Source organism: Nicotiana sylvestris, chromosome 6, assembly GCF_000393655.2.
Source record: "Nicotiana sylvestris chromosome 6, ASM39365v2, whole genome shotgun sequence".
Classification (NCBI taxonomy): domain Eukaryota; kingdom Viridiplantae; phylum Streptophyta; class Magnoliopsida; order Solanales; family Solanaceae; genus Nicotiana; species Nicotiana sylvestris.
The window spans coordinates 63,454,442-63,459,312 of NC_091062.1; the positions used below are offsets into that span (position 1 = coordinate 63,454,442).

The 4,871-nt window shown below is 33.6% G+C and overlaps 1 long non-coding RNA gene across 1 annotated transcript; it reads right to left on the reverse strand.

Moving 5' to 3' along the window:
• Nucleotides 1–659: 659 nt before the first annotated feature.
• LOC104228132 (uncharacterized) lies at nucleotides 660–3,789 on the reverse strand. Its single transcript, XR_711256.2, has 3 exons — nucleotides 3,583–3,789; nucleotides 2,209–2,344; nucleotides 660–1,107 (listed from the first exon to the last, which is right to left on the reverse strand). It is a non-coding gene; the product is annotated as an uncharacterized lncRNA (long non-coding RNA).
• Between the last annotated feature and the right edge of the window lie 1,082 nt (nucleotides 3,790–4,871).

Below are 4,871 nucleotides of genomic sequence, written 5' to 3' on the forward strand. Positions count from 1 at the left end.
GCTCCTATTTATTACTTTTATATATGTTCTTCATTTATTTCTTGTCATTGGACATAAAGAGTCTCCCTTAATTATATCCTAACTGTTAGCCCTTCCCCGATTATCCCTGATAGCTCGAGCTCGAGCTCAGGCATCCACTACAACAAAAATGGTCTTTAGCGACAATAGATTTTAGCTTCAGCGGCAATAAAAATTGCCACTAAAATTTTTACCGGCAATTAATTATTTGTCGGTGTATCCAGCTTCGCTAAAGGTTTTAGCAGCAATTCTGTCGAGTGCTGGTGAAGACACCAATTATTGTCACTAAAAGTTATTTACTTTTAGTGGCTATTTTTACTGGCAATTACAATGGCCACAATAACTCCTTAAGAAATGTGCTAGATCATATGTTAGCGGCCTCTATTCGACAAAAATCCATTAATTGCTGGTAAAAGTTACCTCTTTTAAAGGGAATTGTAATAGCTACTTAAACTACTCCTAAAATCACCTTTCTTTGTCTTCTATAGTTGACAAAGATTCATTTTTCTTGCAATCCTAATGCCAAGAAATGGTTGCATATTTTTCATTCAAGTTGATACAAACATTATCAATATGATAATACCTTAAAAAGATTTATATAAATATATACAAAAACTTTTAATGGAACAATCTAGTATCCATTCTAAAAAGCACTATTTATTTCATGAAATCCAAATCGAACAAAAACTTCTAATACATAATGTCAAAATGTCGACAACATAAGAGAATATACCACTTGAATCCAATGTAATTTCAAGTCTAACAAGTATCTCTTCAACTCTTGATCATAATGAAAGTCTTCCATAAGAAATTCCAGCTTGAACATCCATTTGTGCACCAAAATGATAAGATAATCAACTCACAACTCAATATTTTATAGCTCTGAACCAACCTACCTTTGAGGAGCTACACCGGACTTATACCCCCAAAAACTCTCAACCAGTTGTCAGTATGCACCAAGCATGTTTGAAACTCAGTTCCAAAAAACATCCATAGCCTTGACGAAATTAACATCCATGATTCATTTATAAGGTACATATGTAGTGATTTCCTCTTTAAAAGAAGGAAGCCACCAACGAATCTTTGAACCTTCACATAATAAAAAGAAAACTCCTCTTAGTAACTCAAAGCACATTAAATTTATATAAACTAATATCCTTTTAACTAAGCAGGGCGATGGAACTTTAAATTGAGAAAGCTAAACATATGGCTTTCTATACATGGAAAAATCTGCTTGAAGAAGAAGAACACAATTGTAAATTTAGGAATAATATACATGTTGACTCAAATTTTAAGCTGCTATCAATGAGTTTATGATGTATAGGAAGAACTAGTCCCTTTGTGTATGGCCAATTACAGATGATTGACATACTGAATCAAATATGAAATTATGTAATTAATTTCTCTGCTTTAGAGTTCTAAGTCATGTGTCAACTAGGGGAAAACAATTAAGTTAAAAAAATAGAAGTTTCTAATACTTGTAGATGGTCCAATTCTAGAGGTAGCGGCCATCACAAATACGGAGATACGTAGATAAATTTAAGTGCTTTCTTCTTTTTCTTGTTTCCAAACAACCCACATAAGCTTAACCTTAGCAAATTGTATATTTCGCTGTTTGAGAGCTTTAACTTTATTAAGATGCCAGTAGAAAATGTTCTTAGTTCAATATATTATGTAATTTTGCATAAAAAATAATAAATTTGGTTTATTAGTAGGAAAAGAACTTTGTTTAAATTATGTAATGATCAAATGTTGGGAAGAGTTGACTTAAAAGTTTGAAACATATAGAGCGATCTCAAATTAGGGATCTAACCACTAGCAATGGATTCAATAAAATTTATTGCGTTAGACTCGAACCATGGGTATGTATATACACATAAATAAAGTAATGATATCCTACAATAATAGATTCAAACTGCTCCAACGTTATCTTGAACTTAAAATGGTAGACAATATTGTCAAATTAAAAAGTGATAATAGACTAAAAGAAAACAAATACATATTAACTCGATAAATAACAATGGATATTAAAGAACAAAAACACATAAGGTATTAATTGATTATGAGAGTCTACTAATAGCAGTATTCCCAAATGATAAGACTGAAAGCCCATCCTTTCATGTCAATACTGAAAATATATTTAGAGAGCATATATATGACACTAATACGAGAGTAGAAAAAGGAACTTACAGGTACAAAATATTTTGTATAATCTAGCTGATGAACACTCTAAGACAGCTATGCAGAATTCTTCAAAGTCCATCCTTCTATAGTGAAGTCCATATCAAGCAGCTATTCAATATGAGAAATTGCATTTCTGAATTGTCTGCGTGAAAGAGGTTAGGAAACATAAGAATGAAAAATGAACTGTTAAGGAGACTATTCAAGATTTTCATACAACACCATAAGATACCCGGGTCACTTTTCTCGGCCTTTATTGGCAGTTTCTATAAGCTCAAGATTATAAGAACTAGAACGAAATGATAAAATGTATCTATGTATGTAGGTTCTGTATATTACCAATCAGCAGATTGATGAAAAACTAGAATTGACTTAATTCAAAATCTAACAGTTGATGCCACTGATAACATATATATTAGAAAGCTTATAATATGGATGGAATCTATATACAAAATGCACAGAGATTTTGAACGACATACCATTTCTATTATGTAGAAATAATAAAACATAACATCCAAGGTTGAGAGCTAAGGGTCATTAAATCAAATTCATATACATTACCAAAAGTTAAAAAATCGCAGCATCAGAAAGATAATTCCAGCAATAAGAAGATAAAATCTCAAAGTATTAAATAGATGAAATAAATAATTTCAGTTTTTTATAGAGGAAATGGAGTTTTCTCTAATATGCCACAAGTAATATACCATATAGCCTTCAATAACACTACCAATTTAACAAATGATTCATAGATGAGGAGTCTTTTAATCGTAATGTGACGGAAAAAGATAAATGCATAGGTGTATCACTCTAACTTCAATCTAAATATGCAATACCTAATGATCAGCTTAATGAGTTCTCATATTTACCATAAAATTTTATATACCCATAATACGATAAGAAAAGATAATATAAATTATTCTACTGATGGAGCATCTATAAAAAAACTATGTAAGAGCATAACCACTCAAAAAATTATACGGTGATTTTTGGCCAGAGACAAACAACAAAATTAGTTTACATTGCTTAAACCTATTTCAAACCTAAGATCAACAGATAGAAAATTAAAAAGTGGTAATATTATCACTGTCAGGACAGGATACATCTGATTTTATCAACAGTTCCAACAAACAAATAATATACACGCCCTTAAAGCATCTATTGAGTTTTTGGATCCTAAATAACGTAAAAATTGAAATTTCTAACCCAATATCCTAACTAACCTTGAGCCTGCGAAAAAAAAAGAAGAATTACATATAGAACCCAATGAAATTGCATAAGCATCAAGTTCATATCACAAACAAGATCAAGAGATGTTAATATCACGAAATACTCTACTAATTGCATCAAGAAAAAGTAGGAGTATAGTTAATAAAGAAAACTTACAGGTCATCTTCTACGAAAAAATAGACGGCAACATTGATAGAGAAAGAATCTATGTCGGTTAGACCTTGGGCGGATGGAATTGTTTAGCTTGCTAGGGCCAAATCTTATTCGGCTGAAAATTTTGCCCTAATCATGGTCTTTGGCGAGAGGAAGAATCAAGTAAATTGATTCCAAAGAGAAATAAAATATTCTTTGGAGGGAACATATATTTAGGAAAATAATGGAGGGAAGATGAGTACTAAAAAATATACTATTATTAGAGGCTATTCTTTTCGGTTGCCAGTAAAAACCTATTTATTCCCGGCAAATATATAATTGCCGCTAATAGCGAGCTTCATTAAATGAATTATCGGCAATTAGTATATTGCCACTAAATAATTGACGCTAAAAGTCTATTTTGGTGTAGTGATCGACCTTGAGGCCCCGCATCGGTCAGTCCGAGGCCCGAATAGCTAACTTCTCGATTTGGTTATAACTCTACTTTAGATTCGCATTTCGTCCTTAAACTTTACATACCTAACATCAACTGCTTAACAACTATCATAAAAATAAATCACGTATTTTTAAAGTCCCATCAACAAATTTAATTGTTATTACCTTTTTCAAGGTAAACAGTTTGGCGCCCACCGTGGGGCTAAAAATAATAGTGATTATTTTCTTGCTAGTTTCGTTACACAACACAAGTTATCTTTCTCACTTTTTCTTGTCCAAGATCTTCGATTTCAGGTCAAAATGTTTGGCTCGGTAAATAGGGTTGAAAATGACAACCTTGAAGACCACGGAGAAAATGGTGTTGCTGTTCCGATTGCTGGTGCGCCACCACAGAAATCCGAGAACGCACCTAGATTGATCCCAGCAGATGCGGGTTCGCGCGACGTGCAACAAGTCGACAAAACCTCACACACCGACAAAAGCATACAACAAGGCGACCAACAGGAAGCCTAAAAAACCCCAGCTCGGGAAGAAAGGGAAGTTAGCCTTCATGTTATTTTTGAAATTTTGCAGGCACAACAACTGGCTATCGTTCAGCTGCAAAGCCACCCAAAAACTCCCAGCACAGTAGCACCGGGAGCTACTCCCCCGGCTGAACAGGTACCAGAGATATCGAGCAATAACGGATCGGTAGCCGATCCTGCCATCATAAAAATGCTTGAGGACCTCATCAAAAGGATCCAGTCAGGCGAGAAAATGATAGCATCCAATGACAAGAAGGTCGAAACCTACAACTTTAGGATCGACCAAATCTCGGGCGCACCCCCGGTCCTGAAAAGTGTAGATTCGAAGAAGTT